We start from the raw sequence: 20,799 nt of genomic DNA on the forward strand, positions 1-20,799 counted from the left end.
CTTAAACTTTCAAAATAAATGGTTATAATGACTTTAGTTGATAGACCCCGTTTTATTCTTAGAATTCAAATGAAACTAACTTTGTCGGACACTTTTTTTACAAGGGTTTTTAAATACTTCAGACTTCAGATGTAAAAAAAAAAAACTAATATTTTTTTGGAAATGGCTACGTAATAATAATAATAGTTAAAATAAACTAAAAAACCATGCCTATTTCTTTTCATGTTTTATGAAAAAAAAAAATTCGAAATAAGTATAGAGAAAATTGTACTAAAAGATTCCATTACATACATACAGCCCAAGCTTATAAAAGTTATATGTATTAATTTTGTCGCCTCCCAAACGGCTCCTGATATTCGATACAAAGTAGCCAGCAGCTGAAAAAGTTCGCTCAGCTTCCAAGCTGGTTAGTACAGTTATTATCATTTAAAGTGAAATATAGGTGAATTGACTGTAAATTGTTTAGTGGGCTGCCTGTAGCCAGTTCTCGCATCCCCTCGCGCAGAGTTACACGTATGAATCACGCTTCTTTGTAATCCCGCCAGTCCCGCGGGATCCCGCAAAATTTTCGAACGGGATTAGTCCCGCAAAATACATGCGGGATCCCGGTATTTCGGGATCCCGGTATTGCATTCCCTAAATACAACAAACATCTTATTATACGAGTGTTAAAACATAAAAAATGATAACTAGTTATTATTAGAAACATTAGACAATAAACACCATAATATTATCTACGTTACAAATTCATAAAAGTATTTTATTTTGACATTATAATCCGACTATTATGTTTATGAAATATTACGTTTTTATGAATATGTTAATTATACTTTAATATAATGTTGCGGCACGCAACTGAAATATATCTATGGTTCACATTAAATTCCCTCCCCTTAATAATAAAGATACGGAGTATATTTAAAGTATTATTTGTCTGTCATTGGATTTTCCCAATGTGCCAGACAAACACAAGTAGTCCTTGCTTAGCTTATTCGCTTCGCTAATGTCCTTATTAGTAAGGAAGTAGGTAAATGAATTATGAATGGTTTTTATTTACCTCGTTGTCAAGTTATCAAAAGTGAAGGTAATATTTGAATTGAACGGGCTAACTACTTAGGTTGGGTTGCACCAGAGGCGTGGTTAAAGTTAAAGTTATTTTTATAGTTAAATATGGCGTCCTTTAGCTTTAACTTTAACCGGAGAAATTCACGTATGATCGGAGGTAAGGACACCATATTTAACTTTAACCAAAAATTTGATATTTTGCACTGTAGTTAAAGTTAAAGTTAGTTGGTGCAACCCAGTCTTAACCGATTTTGATGGAATATGACGCGAATGGCCAACGACGATGGACATAGACTGCTTTTTATCGATGGAATATTAAATATTTCAGCGATAAAATACATTTTATGGTTCTAAAAGGGTTTTCGTATTTACGAAGCCAATATCAAAAAGTATCTGCGAGTGAAATTAGGTACGTAGTGGATTAATTTACCTTGACTTATCTTTATTCTTTTGTTTAAAGATGTTATATCTTATAGAATAATTATTCTGAACGTTTTTTCGGCTTCTTTTAATGATATAAACACAATTCTTGGAAGGTAAGGTTTTTGAGGGTAACGATATTATTTCACGGAGTTCCAGCAACTTCTAAGTGTTTCATGAAAATTAAATATGAAAATTAAGCAGACTGAAGCCCAACAGGTATCTGTTTATATATTTTAAATTATTCATTAAAGTTATAGGAGTGGATAATTTGAAATTACTAAGATACTTTTTAGGGTTCCGTATCCAAAGGGTAAAACGGGATGCTATAACTAAGACTTCAATGTCTGTCCATCTGTCCGTCTGTCTGTCTGTGTGTCTCCAGGCTGTAACTCAAGAACCGCTAAAGCTAGACTTCTGAAAATTTCACAGATTGTAATACCTGTTGCCGCTATAACATCAAATACTAAAAATAAAATAAATAAAATATTGAAGGTCCCATACAATAAACGTGATTTTTTTGCTATTTTTTTGCTCGTTATAAATAATGACAACAGCTAGGCACTTGAAACTTTTGCAAAATCTTTAATTATATTTGTACTTTAATAATCATTAATAAAATTAAAATAAAATAAACTTTTAAGGGGGCCTCCCATACAAATAACACAATTTTTGCCTATTTTGGCTCTATAACGGTACGGAACCCTCTGTGTGAAAAATCTTGCGAGAACCTGCCTAGCTCTACGTTTGTCCAAAATTTCATTGCAATCAATCTAGTAATTTCGGAGCCTATTCGACACACACAAACACACCACTTCTCTTTACATATTTCTATTGAAGTACAGATCAAACGAACTAAATTGCCATATAATAATATTTATATCAAAAGAAAACTTATTCCTGCCTTCTACATCGAAAAACTGTATTCTACCACTTTTTAAACATCCCTTTACAAAACTCCTAAACTATGCAAAGACATTTATTTTTCGCGCTTTGAAATATTAAATTATTACTTATCAGTTATCACACAACAATAGTGCCATCAAATAACAATCATATTATATGTACGAGCTTTTGCCCGCGGCTTCGCCCGCGTTAAGAAGTATTATTATATACAAACTTTCATCCCCTATTTTAACCCCTTGGAGGTGGAATTGATCAAAATCCTTTCTTAGCGGATGCCTGCGTCATAATATCTACCTGCATGCCAAATTTCAGCCCGATCCATCCAGTGGTTTGGGCTGTGCGTTGATAGATCACCATGTCAGTCAGTCACCTTTGAGTTTTATTTATATATAATATAAGATAGATAACGTATATCATTGTCATCACTCATCATAGTATAATATATCATAGTAGTGATGCCTACTAGCATAATATGAGTAATGATGCAACTGTCATTCGTATTACGCCTACATTAGGAATATAGAAATGATATATAAAAGGTATAAGTACGAAAGTGCGAAACGATTTATACCAAACTTGTGGTAAATGTTGAATCATTCTATCCATTTGTGAGTACTTTATACGTTAAAAAATAACTACTTAAGAGAATACGACATAAGTAGGTAGTTATTTATTTACATACAAAATGTTTTCAGAATCAGTAACAGTAAACGTCTTTTTTTTTTCTGTAAAAAGTAGCCCGTGTCCTTTCCGGAAACTTTTTTTCAAAAATATTTCCCATTTTTTTCATTAAAGTTTGAGTTTCAGTCTGTGCCTATTATCATTTAACTAGTCCTTCAGAGCCTTTTGCACAGAAACAAACTTTTAGTACTCATTTAGAATATATTCTATATATATACATAAAACTCAAAGGTCACTGACTGACATGGTGATCTATCAACGCACAGCCCAAACCACTGGACGGATCGGTCTGAAATTTTGCATGCAGGTAGATGTTATGACGTAGGCATCCACTTAGAAAGGATTTTGATAAATTCCAACCCCAAGGGATTAAAATAGGGGATATAAGTTTGTATATAATAATACTTCTTAACGCGAGCGAAGCCGCGGGCAAAAGCTCGTATTAAATAAAATTATTTTATTTTTTTATAATCAGTAGAGGGAAAAAGCTCTAATTATCAACCTTAGTCAGACGAAAAATACTTTTTACTACTAGCGAACACTCTCGAACACATCAGCTTTCAAAACTATATCAAAACCGGTTCATCCCTTTTGAAGCGACGAAGATACCACACACTAAAATGTCCGGGTTAGATGTAAGATTAAAAAGTAATTTAAGATTTTTCTATTCGCAATTCCGATCCTAAGTTTAATTGAAAAACACAGTTAAAAGCTATATCTTATCTAACAACTAACAGGCTGTTGTTTCATCCCTAATTGTTGTATCAACAAAGACTTACATGATACTAATAACACTTCACATCACAAAACACTGCACATTAAACATCACAATAACAATACAAGACTAGCACACTTCAGGATATATTCACAGTATACTACGAGTGTATTCACAATATATCTGAGTATATTCACGATATATCTACGAGTATATTCACGATATATCTACGAGTATATTCACGATATATCTACGAGTATATTCACGATATATCTACGAGTATATTCACGGTATATTCCCTCGTAGCCGTCTACGCGGTGCGAGGCGGCCGAGGCAACTGAGCGTTACTATAGCAGCCGCCTACGGCGTAGCGCTACGCCGTAGACCGCTACGCCGTAGCACACGTTAAGCCAGTGATTCCCAAAAATTTTCAGCCACGGACCCCTATGAATTCAAGTACAGTTTTTACGGACGTTAATAAATAACAAGAAAAACAAATCGGATCCACCGTAAGAGCAATTTATAAACGTAGCGATAGTAGCATATAATGGTCCAGAGATGACAGCGCGGCCGGATCCCCATATGCATAATCACAAACCCCCAGGTGTCCGCGGACTACAGGTTGGGAAACACTGCGTCAGGCGTTTACGACTAAGACCAATAAACAATACGGATGTTGATTATAAAACTTTGCGGATTTCGACTTTGTACATTATCTTAATTTCCTTTTTGCTCGACTACGACAAAAGGGAATTTTATGATTTTCGTGTGAATAATTTTTCAGCATCTTCCGGAGCCTTATACTATCTTTAATTATGATTTTACACCAAAAATACAGAATATATCTTCTCTTATATATAAAAACGAGCTTTTGCCCCCGGCTTCGCTCGCGTTAAGAAGTATTATTATATACAAACTTTTATTCCCTATTTAAACCCCTTGGGGTTAGAATTTACCAAAATTCTTTCTTAGCGGATGCCCACGTCATAACATCTACCTGCATGCCAAATTTCAGCCCGATCCGTCCAGTGGTTTGAGCTGTGCGTTGATAGATCACTATGTCAATCAGTCAGTCACTTTTGAGTTTTATATAGATGGATCTTCAAATGTGTTAGTCGCGCTAAAACCCGAAAACGGCTGAACGGATTGGGCTGATTTTAGTCTTAAAATATTCGTAGAAGTCCAGCCTGCCTAGCATACGCCAACGAGATATCTCACTCTTCACGTTTACTCGATGTTTGATGGTTTGTTTCTTCATCTCTATTGACCCTAGCATGACAAAAAATTTTCTCGCGTCGATCTATCATCGAAATAACACATTTTTATACAGTTTTGTCGAGATAATGTCGAGATTTTGACATTATGAGACGAGTAGTTTTTAATTATCTCGAGAGTGAGATATCTCTTTGGCGTATGCTAGGCAGGCTGGGAAGGTTTTAAAGTGACACAAAGTTCACCGGGACAGCTAGTCAAAAATAAAATTGGTAACCTTTGAAAAGAAAAACCATTTTTGCTGCAATTTTTAACACTTAAACTTTAACTACACTACTATTCTATGAAATACTCTCACAAGTTCTCACTTATTAGTTGGAGCACGTTATTATCAATCAAGTGAATTCCCGAGTACGGCGTTTGAGGCGTCGCGTAAGTTTCACTTCGCCGAGGAAAATTATACGAGGAATCTGTGCATAGAGTTCAGGAGTTTTGAGGGTCTCTACCAAATACCCTGTAACAAATCTATGTGAAATACTTTCTAATATAATATTAGAGTGTGTATGTTAAGGCCATCCCCTGAGTAAACGACCTTGACCCTGACATTTACCGCGTTCAAAATTGACCTAAAAAAATTCAAACGGCGAATATTTTGATAATGAAATTGTCGATATATTAGCGTGTGTTTCAAATAAACGTAATTTGTAAATACTAGGGAGATACTGAATGTATGCTTTAATTTTAAGAAATTGGTATTACTTTAGAAGCTAATATCATGAGTATAATAAACAAAAATAGGAAATTAATAACGGAGAAAGGAATGTTCATGTGCTGAAGATTATTGCTGTATGTTTATTATAATTTTGTAGCTTTCAAATTATGAGTTAATAAGACTCTAAAACAGGTAAATTACGGCATCTCCGTAGGGGGAGCGCCTTAAGTATTTGTTATCACTTTGTTTTGTTAAGTACAACTTGTACATTTAACAAAGTTTTTTTGAAAAAGTTTCTCAAACATTGTCTACCATAGACAAAATAATTAAGATATTCCACACACGAGACTTAAATCATGAACACGAAAAAATTACGAATTCTGTTATACTCGATTAAAAATACAGTTATTTTATTGATGTCGTCTTTGGAATCTCTAAGAGAAAAATTTAAAGAAATAAGAATTCTGACCGTCACATCTCAATACATTTTGGAAAATCTCTTATAAGTATGTTAGAAAGAACATAAATATTTTCAAAAAGAAAAGTGATAATCATAATGTAAATACTAGAAATAAGAACAAGTTAGCAATACCAATGTTCAGACTAGCCAAAATAAGCAAATCCTTTAAAGGCCAATGTATACGCCTATACAATAAAATCCCAGAAAATGTTCAAAATCTACCTTTAAACAAATTTAAAAAAGCAGTTAAAGAACGTTTGTGTGCTAAAGCGTATTATAAAGTCAATGATTTCTTCGAGGACAGCACACCTTGGGAATAGGGTGGCTCCATGCAGGTTACTTTTCTTTTAATTTTGTTACATAGCTGTAAGCCATAACATTGTAATTTTCTATTTTTTTTGCAAAAGATGGTCCCGTGCGAGTTTCTTACGCCGGTTCTTCTCGGCGGGGTAGTTCCCGAACCGGTGGTAGGCAACGTAGTTTCTTCGTTCGACTTTCAAAAAGTGTATCATGATACCCATTTTGAATAAAAAGATATTTTATTTTATTTATTTTATTATTTTATTGAACGAGAAGATATCCTACCATACTTTTGACAAAAGAACCTGCTTATTAATCTAAAACCGAAAATCCATTCCGGGATTTAACAGAATCTAAGCAAATTCTCTAAGGGCCTGTTTCACCACTTTCTGATAAAGTGCCGAATAGGCTATTCATAGTTTTTTTGACAGATTTTCTAACCTTCATCTGTCAAGTGGTGGATATCCTATTCGTCACTTATTAGAAGTGGTGAAACAGGCCCTAAATATCATAAAATGTTTAACATTTGCAGCAATGAAAAACATGAAATTTAGTTCATACAAAATTGCTATCGGGTGTTCGGGTTACCGGGGTATCGGGTTTCTCATAGAAAAGCTACTTCCTTAAAAAAAGTTGTCTATACTCAGGGGTGCATAATAACTTCTTATACCTCCTAAACAAACTTTACATCAGTTGGTCATCTGATCGTTTACCCTCATAAAAAACAGCCACCTTAAAGTTAAAACAACGAAAAAACGGCCAAGTGCGAGTCAGAATCACGCACGACGAGTTCCGTGTCATTAGCAAATATAAGCAAATTATTGAGTTTATCAATTTTTATTTTGTTATAAATTATTATAGAACAATACAAATAAGTATTTTATAAATATTTCGAGACGTAACATTTTTTTCAATAGAACAAAAAAGGCCAAAAAAAACTCGTTTGTATGGCAGTCCCCGTTAAACAGTTAATTTATTTTGTTTTTAGTATTTGTTGTTATAGCAGTAACAGAAACACAAAATTTCAACACTCTAGATATCACAGTTCTTGAGATAAATCCTGAAGACAGACAGACGGACAATCAAAATCTTAGTAAATGGGTCCCGTTTTTTATCCTTCGAGTGCGGAACCCTAAAAAGCAGAGGGCCAGTAATGAGCCCAGCGGTAATATCACTGGCGCAGATGCAGCGTTTTACACTTTGTCACTGTAATTGCCACACACTGTGGCGAATAGCCACGCCACACTCCTGTACTGTAAAGTGTAATGTATGCCACAACATGGCATACAGAAGTGGCGCTATTAATGCTCGCCACAAACGGCACATATGTGATATAAATGAGCTTGGAAATAATATAATATCCATATCTATTATAATAATATTATATTTAAATACTATTATAATACTTTAAAACTATATTATAGTAGTATTACCTATACGCTCAAACTACTAAACTGATTGCGATGAAATGTGGAATGAAGATACTTATTGTCTCGGGAAAGAAAATAAAGAAAATAAGTTAGTTTTTATTAGCATGTTGCTTAAAGGAGTGAGCACACTGAGACGGGCCGTGCCGGGGCTCAGCGTGCCGGGGCTCATCGCAAAAATCCACCTCCATACAATTTGTATGGAAGCGGATGCGCGTATCGCACACTGTGTCGGGGCGCAGCGGATTTCCGCTTCCATACAAATTGTATGGAGGCGGATGTTTGCGATGAGCCCTGGCACGCTGAGCCCCGGCACGGCCCGTCTCAGTGTGCTCACTCCTTAAAGGTTAACACAAACATAGTATAATATTATAATATTATCAATTCTTCCGTACTAATATTATAAATATATGAAAGTCTCTAGATTGGTATTCGACCTTAACTAGGTTGGATTAAAATTTGTTACGAATTTTCAGTCCTGGACTTAGGATAGAAAAATCTTCTACTAGATGACGCACGCAACTCTGTTGCGCCAAAATTCGTTTATTGCGCAGCACCCGTATATTTATCCGGGATAAAAAGTATCCTTTGTCCTTTCACGGGACTCAAAGTATCCCCATACCAAATTTCAGCAAAATCGGTTTTAGCATTTTGGGCATGAAGAGGTAACAGACAGACAGACACACTTTCGCGTTTATAATATTAGTATGGATATGGAAGTATCTGTTTGTCTATTACCTATACGCTCAAACCACTAAGCTGATTGCGATGTTAAAATGGAAATTTTGCGAACTTGATATTATATCCATACTCCTATACATACTATATTTTGAAAACAAAAGTAACTCTGGCTTAACTGAGTTAGATAAAATTCGTTACGAATTTTCAGTCCTGGACATGCGATAGAAAAATCTTCTATTTCCAACCGATAAACGAATTTCCCGCAAACGAAGTTGCAGGAAATGTTTATACATTTTGTGCCAGAAATACTAATAATAATAGACATTTATTCAACAAATTTCACAGCACACTACAATAAAACAAAGCACAACAAGAGACATTCTCTGTCTCTTGTTGTGCTTGCTGTGCTACAAGAACAAAAAACGCACAAACAAAACAACAAAAATACATACTAAGCCTAACCACATAATATAAGGTAACAGAAAAAAAAACTATTGAGAACACTTAGTTACAACGGTGCGGCTCATACCTTGTACATTTTACGCACAATTAATTTATATAAGTATCTTTGTGGTGCGGCGCGGATTGAGTGCCTTGGTGAAAAGCAGTGCATTGCGAAAAGTTGTCGAATAGGACTCCACTCAGGTAAATGAACATGACACAGGATACTGTACCACGATCCCTGGTATTATGTGGATCCTTGTGATTGCCAGGCGTTTGACAGACACACAACACACAGCATAATAATAATACTCATATAATATATTACATAAACTAGATAAAAATTTACATAAATATAATAATTCATAATCTTAGAATAAGTACTTATAAAAAAAAACTATTAAATATGTGTGGTAATGGAAGTGTAATTACTTATATAAATAATAAATATGGATAATAATAGCATATTTAATAATATCAATAATTAAAAAAAAAAACATTAGTTATTGAAATGTCCAGTCTCGGGGCTACAGAAAGCAACATTTGATATGAGGCTGGCGCCGCCGCGTCGGCTAAGTAAAGCCACAGGCGGCAGCTTGACGGGATTCCGGGCAAGATAAGGGAACGGGCGCGTGCGCTTCACTTCAGCGCGGCCCTCGCGCAGAGCTGTATTATGTTATTGTTAATGATTGACAACGACCCAAAGAAAGGTTGTTTGTCAACTCTGTGGCTCGAGTGAAAGAAAAAACAACGACCGAGCTCTGACATCATCATGTAACACCACCCATTCCTATCATATGGTAATTATACACATAATACTGATAATAATTATTGTTCTACATAATATATGATAAAGAATTGAATTATACGTAATAAACTAATAAGTATACTTAAATTTCATATATCTATAAAGTGAATTTTAATGTAACTTCCTTAAATACGAGTAGATATAATAATATGATATAAGTAATAATAATGTTGTAACACAATAAATATTAATAATGTAATCAATTCATTTAGGTCATATATTAAATAAAACGGCTACACACCATAGTAGCGGTGATGAATGAAGGGGGCGACACATCGTGATCTTGTTGACGACTAGAACAAGAGACCAATTGAATACCAATGAATAAATAAAAAATACCAATTGAATGATTTTATTTGTAGCAATAAAATCAATTTTTCTAACAAATTTTTAGTGGTGGTATACTGATTGTGGGTGTGTATTTTTCCATTTTATAGAGTCAGTAGAAAAAACAGGGACAAAGTTTTTTTTTAAGTATTCTATGGGCAAATTCATGACATTGGGACATTTCTCATAGAAACACAGAATTCCAAAGTAACTCTTTTAACTCTGGTACACAGTGAACTCTATTTAACACTTTGTTTTGTTACAACCGGTATAAGGATATTATGCTGTATAGCAACGCAAGTAAAATAGGTTCACCATAATAAGTACAGACAGACAGTTAGGTAGGGTAAAGATCTTAAAGGATATTTGCACGCCTGTACCTACAATACAGCACAGATATTATAAGGTTAATCAGGGTAAGTTCGGACACAGGCTAAATCCGGATAATTAAATTAGTCAGTGTTTTTTTTGCCTGGCACTACGGGCATATACTGCACTGCAACCGGAAACTGTAGTACTATACAGTAACTGTAGTTTAATTTAGCGTCAACTTGAATTATCCGCACTTACCCTGCATCCGAACTTACCCTGATTAACTATATTGTATCGTAGTATTCTACTAAGTTATGCATGTGTCTTTAACAAACACATGATACTTCAACATTTTTAACCTCACAAAATTACAAAATCAATTTTGTTACATCTAAAGTATTACCCATGATGGCATAATCAATTTAATGGGTCGCGGTGCGCCGCAGACATCCGATTTATAACTTATAATTAATACGACGCTGATATATTATTGCGATAATGTTGCATATTGCACGGTTGAATTGCAGGTTCAGGATAAAAATTATTTATTTTTGTTTTGGTACATCGTCAAAGGCAGTTCGCTACCATAAAATCAATCGTCATAACGCAAAATCAATTAACTTTAAAATAGTTTGTCATAATTATATTTACCTCGACGATAATATTTTATAGAATATCTAAATTGTAATAAATAAAGACGGTGAGTTTAAAATCACAAAACTATATTAACAATCAATCAATCCATACTATGTAATATTATAAATGCGAAAGTGTGTCTGTCTGTCTGTCTGTTACCTCTTCACGCCCAAGCCACTGAACCGATTTTGCTGAAATTTGGCACGGAGATACTTTGAGTCCCGGGAAAGGACATAGGATACTTTTATCCCGGAAAAATTTACGGTTCCGGCGCGATATACTAATTTTGGCGCAAAGGAGTTGCGATCGTCATCTAGTATTAAAATAAAACGATATTTCTAATTTCACTGTTACATAAACCAGCAGTTCTATCACTTCTATAATATAAATATATGAAATATCATTAATCTATGAAGCACTGTAAATACTCGCAGCTGTTCTGATATAAAAACTGTAGAACGAGTCCGTCGCGGTCCCCAGTACTTTGTGCTACATTTATCAAGCTTTTGATCACTTCTGATATTGCTTTTCAAAGGAAAATTGCAATTCCTTCAGTAAAATATTAGTTAGAAGTTTTCTTAGGTAAAAGCTATTTTAATTGGTTAAAGTTTCTATTAATACTAGCTCGGGACTGGAATTTTGTCGGCAATGCACCTGCAGCTCTTCTGATGTTGCGAGTGTCCATGGACACTCGCCGATAGTTGCCTTCCATCAGGTGACCCGTTTGCTCCCTTATTTTATAAAAAAAAATCTAGATGGTGCCCGTTTATCGCGCAAGAACCATACATTTTGTCGCAATAAAAACTATCCTATATCCTTTCCCGGGACTCAATGTGTCAGCAGACGCAGACGAAACTTCATCAAAATCTGTTCAGCGGTTAAAGTGTGAAGAGGTAAGAGACAGACAGACACACTTTTATGTTTACTTATGAATTATGATATTAATATGAATTTATATTATAACTAGCTATCGCTCTCGGCTTAAAAATCCTAGTATGGTATCCCTCGAAAATAATGTACTTTTTCGGAAAAAAACATTCTTTTATAAATCCATAGCCTCAACTTTAAAAAAAATGATGTATCATCATGTAAAATAGATAGTAATAAACAAAATTAATAAAAACAGCCGAACATAGTACATCCTCCTTTTTTGGAAGTCGGTTGAAATGGCATTTCATAATCTAGCTTTCGAAATTGTCTACCAAGGTCTTTGACAACGTTATTCCAAACAAAATTAAACTTAACTATCCAGATAATAAAGTCGTATTACGAGAAACAATAGCTTTGTATTGGATAATACGGTCGTGGGCGAACTGTATTATAGAGCAAGAGCCAGCGAAAGCAATTTCGTCATTTTATAAAAGTTGAAAGTTTTCCTGTATACGACCTTTATAGAGATAGAACGACCAGCAACTATGGAATTTCGGTTGCGGTTACTTTAGGAGGTAGGTACCCAGTTCTGAGGGTCTACCTAACCTTCAATAAAGTATAAGGCTGCGTTTCCACCGGAGATGCGTGTCGAGGAATGTGTTTTTGACAACCAATAGAATCGCTGCGCTTAGCGAGGTCAGGCAAATGACGCGATTTTATTGGTTCTCAAAAACACATTCCTAGCAACGCAGCTCCGGTGGAAACGCACCCTAAAGCTAATTTTTTATCTTTTTTTCTTCACAATAACTGTAGGAATCTTGTCTCCCACTGCTGGAAATTTTTGACAGTTGCCTACCACTGCCAGACATCCCGAAAACTACCCCTAAAATTAGACCACGAGTCTTACCTCCATACACCTTCAGAACTGAATACCCCCTGAAGTAACCGCGACCGAAACTCCATAGTTGCTGGTCGTTCTTACCTCTATAGGGGTCATATACAGGAAAACTTTCAGATTTATAAAATGATGAAAGTCTGGCTGTCACCGGCTCTTGGGCCATTATGTAATTTGTTTGGTCTAGTTTCATACAGGTTAGGTTCACTTTTAACTGCATAATGGTTAGCATTTAAGTGCTTGGTTAAGCCTTTTTAAATACAGTTAAATGCAATTTAACATGGAAAAGGGTCTTTAGAGAGAGAAACTTATAATATATAGTGTGCAATACTCGTATCAATTAGGTAGGTTTTTTCAAAAAATTTTTAAGCATATTACGATCTTCTAAGTAGTAAAATTTCTAAGCCATTTTCAATGAAAGGCACAGTTTTACTCTGAACCTGTCTACTGCTAATAGACATTGAGACGTGGGAGAGCCATGCTTCGGCACGAATGGGCCGGCTCGACCGGAGAAATACCACGTTCTCACAGAAAACCACGCTCACGTGAAACAGAGCTTGCGCTGTGTTTCGCCGAGTGAGTTTACCGGAGGCCCAACCCCCTGTCCTATTCCCTTCCCTTCCCATCCCATCCCTGCCCTCCCCTATTACCTTATTCCCTCCTAAAAGGCCGGCAACGCACCTGCAGCTCTTCTGATGCTGCGAGTGTCCATGGGCGAAGTTGCTTTCCATCAGGTGACCCGTTTGCTCGTTTTTTTTTTTTCATAAAAAAAAAAAAAACTTATAACGGCAAAAGGTACTTCCCTTTCCTTTCACGAGCACAAGTCGCAGCCAGCATTAAATCCTTACTAATATTATAATGTGAAAGTGTGTCTATCTGTTTGTCTGTTACCGCTTTACGATAAAACCACTAGACCGATTTAGATGAAATTTGGTGTCGAGATACTTAGGGAGACGGGAAAGGACATACTATAGGTTTGTTTCGTCAAAATGTACGGTTCCACAGTCGCGGCCACACAATTATTAATACAAGCCAGCAGTCGTCAATTACCATAATTTAATTACCGAATGCCAGGTGGGCAGGATTACGGAACCCTTTGACGCGGTTGCTAGGCAACGGCACGCTCGCCTAGCCCGCCCTTTACAAGGGATTACTGACATTACTGTATGTAAAGAGTGGTAAGAGTTTTGGAAATTAGTAAGAAGTACTTGACAAATAAAAAATAATTTAATTTTTTATTTCTCATGTACCTAAGGCTTCTTAAGGTTCCCACACATTAATAGTCCGCCTGCAGGCTCTGGTCGGCAGGCTGCCTGACAGTCATTGACCGTCGATAAAAAATCGTCAGGCCCGGGGAACTGTGAGTCTGTGATCTTTTCCAATTAACTGCCAGACGGCCTGGCGGCTAACTGTTCATGTGTGGTCCTTTTACATACGAACGATACATGTCGACGGCACGCGTTGACTTCAACTCGTGCTGTCGACAAGTGCCGTCTGCCGTGTGCAACGTAAACTGCAGAAATGATTTAACTATGTTAAACATGTTAAACATTACTTAATAAACATTTTATTCGTTAAGTAATGTTCAACTATTGTTCCTAACCAATTTTCATAAGTCAACTTACCGTGAAATTCAAATGTATTAAGTTAACATAATTTAATAAGTTAGTATTTGGGTAGTACGCAGAGCTAGCTGAGCGAGCTAATTTGGTCTGAGACGTTTGAATGGAATTGCATTAGGAATTAGCTACAATATTGTTCAAACCCGGATAGATTATTTCATTTCAAGATGATGATAGTATAGTCAAGTCTGAAACGTGGCATTTAGAACCAAACAAGTTTTGAGCTTCAGTTAAGAGTTAAGACTATAGACGCTATTACAAGCAGTTAAAATTATGATACACTAGATGCCCCGCGCGTCTTAGCCCGCGTAAATTAGGAATTTTACAAAAACCGTACATTTTCCCATAAAAAATAGCCTATGTCCCTACTCCCTTCACTTGGTCTACTCTATATCTGTGCCAAATATTGCCATAAAAATTGCTCCAGTAGTTCGTAATTTCTAATATTTCCCGGTTTTTCCCACATTTTCCTGAGTTTCTTCGGTCGTATTAGTCTTAGTCTTACTGGATAAATAAGCTATCTAACACTGAAATAAGTTTTTAAATCTGACCTGTAGTTCCTCCGATTCCGTTTAAGCAAACATACTCTTCAGGTTTATAATATTAGGTAGGTATAGATTTTTTTTAATGTATATCAATCGCATGACAAACTCGAGTCTCGATCTAAAAGACTATGAAAAGTACCAATAACATGGTATAATATGGTAGTGATGATGATGTTGATGATGAATTTAATTTGCATAGTAGCATATGCTTTCCGTTCTTAAAACAACGCCGAAACTCCCAAACTTGTATCTATAAAGAATCAGGAGTTCTCTCAGCACCTTCCGAACCATGGTATACCAGGTATACCTCAGGGCAAAATCTTACTTGTTGGTAGCATATGCTTGGAATACTTGTCACGAAACCGAAGTCACAACACGTTCCCTATAAATTTTGAGGAGTTCACTCGATTACTTATGGATCCTTCATCAAATCACCATTTTTATGAATGAAATACCAAATTGGCATGATACTCTATATACCAAAAGAAAAATTTTGAAAATCGGTTAAAATAGTAGCCTATGTGTTATTCTGATGTATAAGCTATATTATTGTAAAGTTTCATTAAAATCCGTTCAGTAGTTTTTGCGTGAAAGAGTAACAAACATCCATACATCCATACATTCACACATCCATACATCCAAACAAACTTTCGCCTTTATAATATTAGTAGGAAGTAGGAAGTAGGATTAGATATTTCAAAAGACATCGTGCACGTGATAATAATCCCGCTTGCAATGTGAAAAAGTATATACTCAGGTATAGAATACTCTTTTACCTGGAAAAAGGACCTTGACTTAATTTGGCACTGATGAGATAGTTTATCAGTGCCAATTTTAGTCAAAATCGATCAAGTAACTTCAAAATTTAATAAATTACAAAGAAAAAATATTTTTAGTTACTAATTGCTTACAACAATATTATGGGGCGACCGGCGAATTGTATAATGTTACCATAACACACCCGGAAATCCAAAATTTGTAGTTACCTGAAACAAAATAAAAACAATTTATATTAAAAGCTTAACGAGCATCCCTTATCTAACAAATCTGTTTCTAATTCCTACTGCTATTGCATCATTCTCTTATCTAATGTAAGCTTATCTCAGGTACTGTAATTGCCTGCAATATTGCATTAACAGTATGTCATATTGTGCATTGTGATAAATATGATAATGTTAGATTAGAGATGATACTATAATGATTAGATGTTGCTTGTAACTACGCTGTTGAACATGTAAGTTCAAAGTTAATCCGTAGACCGTACATAATATAATATTTTCTGTGTATTTTCTGTATCTAACATTTTTTTGTCCAACAGAAATGTTTCTACAATAATTTCTTATGTGTGAACTAAAAAAGAATTAAAAAATTAAAAATTGATTCTAGCAGAGCGTGGTTTCGATCCACGGACCTCTGGGTTATGGGCCCAGCACGCTTCCACTGCGCCACTCTGCTCTATGCCGGGTTAGCGAAATTTAGTATCAGATAAAACTAACAATTATGCCAGTCAGCAAAATTACGTCATTCTTGCACAATGATTTCATAGGAATAGAAATTCTTATGCTAAGTACTCACATGCGGTTTTGCTCGATAGTTTTACTCCGAATCGAAGGAAATGACAGATTTGACATATTTAATTTCATCGAGCCGGCTCGAAGCGAGCCTTCGAGCTGTCAGTTTTGCGGTCCACAGGGTGGTTATTGCTCGATTTGGAGTAAAACTATCGACCAAAACCGTATGTGAGTACTTAGCATAAGAAAGATAGTTACGTAGTACGTAGCGTATAACTATTCAAAGTTCCCTGGCTTTGTCCGCAGTCATGCGACTTTTTCAATATGCTAGAAAAAGACAAGCAAACTTTATATAGTAACGAGCTCGTACCCGCGGCTTCGCTCGCGTTTAGTATTACTATATACAAACTTTCATCCCCTATTTGGGGTTGGAATTTTTCAAAATCCTTTCTTAGCGGATGCCTACGTCATAACATCTACCTGCATGCCAAAGAGCATTGAGTAACTTTGTATGGACCTGTGGCGTCATTTTTTTTTCCAGCGGCCAGGGATTAAACCAATACTATTTTGTAGCACTACATTAGAGAAACATATATTAGTAATAAAAATTGTTCTAAATAATATCGGAGCTGAGCTACGATTATTTTAGTATATTTATTTTTGCGCCTTATTTTCACAAAATCAATAGTAATTAACGTTAATTTATGGAGCTATCCTTAACAAACAGGTAAAGAAAGGGTATATTAATTAGTTTTTAAGTCATTAGAATTGTATTACCTACTGTAGGATATATTTTTATTTATTTTATACTTTGTTGTTATTGTGGCGAGTTGATGTCTAGTTCTAGTTTTTAGTTCTATTTTGTTTTGTGTTTTCCCTGTCTTTCTCTAAGTAAATCTTATACTAATATTGTTACCTTCAATGCTGGTGTAGTTGTAATTGGATCTCAGTCTAAATGCCGTGTGTTGTTAATGTTATTTTACTGTATGTTGTTATTCTGTGGTCTGTAACTGTACCATAATAAATAAATAAATAAATAAATAATCTGTTGGATATATATTTCTCACTAGCTATCGCCCACGACTTCGTCCGCGTCAAATATATGAATAATTTTTCATACATATTTTCACACTGGCTTCTCTCGCCCAACTAAAATATAGCCAGACTTGAGACTATATTTGACTAGACAGTGGTTTTGAAAGGGCCGGATGCAATATAAGGCAATTATAATTATTGTTCTTGTGTATTAATGTGTTGTGGGTAAAATGACTCTAGGGTATTATTCCCATAATATAATGTCGATTATTTCCACTATTTAGCGAATTTTGGCCATAGTTCAGTATGAGTTATGACGCCGGACGCCGCCTTACGGCAGAATTTTTAGTGTAGCTTTTAATCTACTTCCCGGCTCATATATAAAAAAAATCAAAACGGCTTAATCTATCTTTAAGATATTCGAGAAAATATGGATTTGCATTTTTTTACAAAAGAAAAATAAATAGTTAAATAATCGGTCGGTAGATCGGCGAGTCGGACTCGCGCGCGAAGGGTTCCGTACCATTATAGAGCAAAATTAGGCCAAAAATTGTGTTTATTGTATGGGAGCCCCTCTTAATTTTTTATTTTATTTAAATATTATTATTAAATATTAAAGACTACACAATATAACTAAGGACTTTGAGAAACAATCAAGTACTTACCTGTTGCCATTATTGATATAGAGAAAAAAAGGGCCAAAAAATCACGTTTGTTGTATGGGAGCACCCCTTTAATATTACTATTATTTTGTTTTTAGTATTTGTTGTTATAGCGGCAACAGATATACATAATCTGTGAAGATTTCAGATATCTAGCTATAGCGGTTCTTGAGTTACAGCCTGGGGAGAGACAGACGGACAGACATCGAAGTCTCAGTAATGGGGTCCCGTTTTTACCCTTTGGGTACGGAACCCTAAAAACTCATTAAATGACGGCGCGTAGTTGTATGTTGGTTAAGTCATAGCTAAAAATAAAAATAAATGATGAAATGAATTGTACTTTATCTGAAACTCTTTACGCCAGGGCGCTTGCATGGGCAAGCGCCCTGCCGGCCTAAGATGCGCAAACGAGAAAACCTCGAGATATCTCACTCTCGTGTGTAGTTATATTGTCGATAACGACATAATGTCAAAATCATTTTTTGACATTATATCGCTAGATTTTGACGACAGATCTACACGAGAAAAATATTTATTATGTCATGTTAGGGTCAATAGATATGAAGAGAAAAGCCATCAAACATCGAGAAAACGTGTAGACAAAATTTTCTCGTTGGCCTATGCTAGAGGGGCTGGCGTAAACAACGTTTGCATGGGCAAATCACAAAAAAAATGTATTTCAGCGTTGCTTCTTTCACAGTGAACTCTATAAAAGAGACACATAATATTATATACTCTATTATCACTTAGTTTTGTTATCATTATGAAGCTGAAGTGTTTGTGTGTTTGAAAGTGTCTCAGGAACTGCTTGTTCGATTTGAAAAATTATTTTTGTGTTGGATAGCCCATATATCGAGGAAGGTTTTAAGCTAATAAATAATGTCTTTTTTTATTTTCCTGAGTATTCATGTCATGATTGAATTTACTTTTAGTTGAAAATACGAACTTAAAACGCCTAATATCTGTGCTCCGATATAGTTTAGCTATGTGTCCTCCATAAAAAAGTTTACTCCCCTTGATATGTTCTTTCATAATATGCCAGTTTGGTGAGTGGCCGCGAAATTTGAAAATGACGCCAATATTACCCAAACCCCTTTCAGCCCGATCCGTCCAGTGGTTTGGGCTGTGCGTTGATAGATCACTATGTCAATCAGTCAGTCAGTCACCTTTTTTTTATGTATAGATAGATTCGTTGTATATTTTTATTAGTAAGGGGGTTTATTTGCCACAGTCCCTTTCTACTAGTTAGAAAATTATCATTTAAATTCAAAAGCATTATTTAGCGAGGATATTGGATGATTTTTTAAATTATTTCTTCTCACTATTCGCTTTAAACTCTTCGTTATGATAGAGGTCATTTGGAATGAAGGCGACCAGTGTTGCTGACCTCTCCAGTTCGAGGGAAATTTTCAACAGGGTAAGCAAGCTGAGGGGTCTAGGAGACTGGCCACACGAGCCACTGGTTCGGAATCCTCAGATAATGTAAGTGAAGCTAAATTATTTCCAGATGACTCCGCATAAAATTACCCCCCGAAGGAATTACCAAAGGGAATCTTAGTTAAACAGTAGCGGTCTACGGCAGTGATAAATTAAATTCTTGCACATCACTTAAATTGATTTTTCATAGTTCAAGCAGCAAATCGAGGCATAAAAGTTCATATAAAAAGTCAAAACTTGTATGAAATTGTTTGCCATGCTATTTTATCAAGTATTGCGTAATACTATCGTCTGTTTAGGGTTTATATTGACCACTGCGCCGAGTTCCAGAGAGCCGTGATGCGCATGGTGCTCCTGCACATCGCGGCCCACGTGTGGGCTTTTCTAGGCCACCCCGTGGGACGACCTAGAAAAGTCTACATGCTTTGATGAGCCTGCGAGACGCGGACAACCGCTGATGGAGTTGCGGTGGGTTGATCGTGCCCGTGACTGTGCCTAGACGAGGAGTGGAGCACCATGGGGGTTTAGTGGGTAGTTCCTCGGAGAGTCCCACATACGCCGGGGATGAAAGAATTTCCCCATGTATAAAAAAAGGGTTGTTATTGAACATTGCGCGCCTTCAATCTATTGTCAAATAAACTGTACAATAAAACTGAAGCGTGATATTGCACTACACAATTGATCGTCTAGGTAGCCGTTAAGTTTTCGGCGTCAGAAACTATTTCATGTCCTTTCAAACTCGACACCAAATTTCATTCAAACTGGTTTTACGATTTGGCTTGATGAAGTAACAGACCTTGTAAACAGAAAAGCTTTTATAATATTAGTAATGCAATGTTTCTTATTGTACCTACCAAAGTATATAATATCCTTTAATATTATAAACTTCTGCTAACCTTAATAATGGTAAGTAATATAAATATTGCTTGACAGCATGTTACTTACATGTAGAAATTAAAAACTAAAATTATACTTGTATTAAGAAATCCTTTAACAAAATAAAGTCATTACAGGTATGAATTAAATCGAGACATTTAACTAGGCAGTTAGATGTCTCGATTTAATTCTCGCTCAGATAACAAGAAAAAGCAGAATCTAGAATTGTATGTAAATGTTATT

At 35.5% G+C, this 20,799-nt stretch overlaps 1 protein-coding gene and 1 non-coding gene across 5 annotated transcripts in view; both read right to left on the reverse strand.

Annotated features, from left to right (window-relative positions):
• Positions 1 to 20,799, reverse strand: part of LOC121735071 (uncharacterized protein CG43867) — a 377,036-nt gene that overhangs the window by 160,190 nt on the left and 196,047 nt on the right. The window lies entirely within an intron of this gene.
• Trnam-cau lies at positions 16,419 to 16,490 on the reverse strand. The gene has a single exon. It is a non-coding gene; the product is annotated as a tRNA-Met (tRNA).

The sequence above is a fragment of the Aricia agestis genome, chromosome 16 (assembly GCF_905147365.1).
Source record: "Aricia agestis chromosome 16, ilAriAges1.1, whole genome shotgun sequence".
NCBI lineage: Eukaryota > Metazoa > Arthropoda > Insecta > Lepidoptera > Lycaenidae > Aricia > Aricia agestis.